This window comes from Apteryx rowi, unplaced genomic scaffold (assembly GCF_003343035.1).
Source record: "Apteryx rowi isolate R43461 unplaced genomic scaffold, aptRow1 scaffold_86, whole genome shotgun sequence".
NCBI classification, from domain to species: Eukaryota; Metazoa; Chordata; class Aves; order Apterygiformes; family Apterygidae; genus Apteryx; species Apteryx rowi.
Genome location: NW_020451160.1, coordinates 1,244,819 through 1,246,706, shown reverse-complemented (window position 1 = coordinate 1,246,706; position 1,888 = coordinate 1,244,819).

Sequence of the window (1,888 nt, the reverse complement as noted above, 5' to 3'; positions counted from 1 at the left end):
GCTGATAACATAATTAGAAATTTTCTGTCACCAGAAACAGATGTAGTTATAGAAGCAGCACCCTACCCTTGAAGAATGGTGACAGAGGAGCACTTACAGCTGAATTTTCAAACATCCAGTTTTGATTTGTATCAGCAGCCATTTTAGTAACGCATTGAAGGATATTTTGGATCTAGATTATTCCAGCACTAATATCCTCAAGAGTCTTCAGCACAGAGCAGTACCATTTTGTAAGATAGTGGGTAAATTTGACTGTCTGTACAAGCAGAGATTGAAACACACACACACACACAAATCCCCAAATTCTCCCAAAATATAGAACTCTTACCCAGAATAAAGGATGAGCTTTCTTAGAACTGATGTGTCTTAGATTCTCAAGCAGGTTTCTGAAGATTTCAGTTCTTCTGCCCTGTTCCTCCCCCCGACTGACCTGAAGACACCACTTCCTCTTCTCAGCAGGATCAGTGTCACAACATGCTCTTACCAAAGATAATTGCTAGTTTTATTTTTATTGGAAATGATGGATGCCGTAGCCAATAAATTTAAAAGGAAATGGCAATTTAGCAGCAGGGTGTTGCAGCATTTGTCTTACAAGGACAGTGAATGATTTAAGTTATCTTGAAAAATTAATTCTCAGGGAACTTCTCTGCAAAGCATTAAGCTCCAGTATTAAAGGAGCTAGCTTCTTCTAGCTATGAGTTTAGCAAGATAGCATCATTAGTTTTGAAGATTTTTCTTAAAAAGAATACCACTGAACAAGTTTGCTTCTCAGAGAARGAGGCAGAAAGTGAGGAATATGCAGAGAGAGGAAGGACAACAGAATGGAAGGAAAGAAACAGTATCTGGTTAGGGATTTTCACACCGAGTTATCAACGTATACTCAAGTTCAACTCCATTGGTACTTTAGCCTCCAGAGCAAGCAGGGGGTTGATCCTGTTAAACTCCAGTAGTCTCAGCAGGCAAACTGTGCCCAGTCTCTAGGGCGTATTAACGCCCACCCTGACCCCTGCCAGGCACAGAAGGAAAAAACTCTCTTGCGACCCCGAGTATGTGAATAAGGCACCCAAGGAAGGAAGATTTCTTTCTCCACCTGTCAGTGCTGCTCCCCGACCTACATGATCAGTCTAATGCTTCGTTATCAGCTCTTCTCCAACCTGCAAGAACTGACTGAAGCCATAAGGCACAGAAACCAATTAGTCAGCTTGATCGAAGAGCTTGCCCAAGAGCTCCTGCAACTCTGCTCCAGAGAACGTCACCTTCAGCAAGCTGGAGGCTCGTCTACCCGCAAGTGTTTGAAGTGTGCAAAGAAATAACAGAAACTGCTTATTACAAGGCAACTGAGTCAATGAAGTGAATACAAAAACAGCACTGACTGATCAGCTAAACCGTCATGTGCWGAGAAACCTTGCGTTACATCCGCATAGCACTTAAAATATCAGTCAGGAAGACGGCACAGATCGACACGAGGTAGCTTCCTTCCCTCACCCACCTGGAAACGCCGCGGGCAGGTACGAGGAACGCGCGGGGAACCTGCGCGCAGCAGCGCGGCGGGGGGCGAAAGCCTCAGAGAGCCCCCGCGCCGCGCGGAGGGGAGGGCAGCTCAGCTCAGCTCAGCTCAGCTCAGCTCAGCTCAGCCCAGCCCAGCTCAGCTCAGCTCAGCTCAGCCCCCCCCGGCGCTGCCTTAGGCCCCTTCTGCCTCCGCGCCGCCGGGCCGGGCCAGGCGCAGTCACCGCCCGGCCCCTGCCGCGCACCGCGCCCCCGCCTCGGCGCTCGGCAGCGCCCCGCGCAGCAGGAGGAGCCGGGGCAGCACGACGGCTGCCCGGGCAGCCAGTGCTCGCCCGGTGGTGCTCGCCGCCGCCGGGAAGGCTTCCTCCGGCCCGGCCCGGCC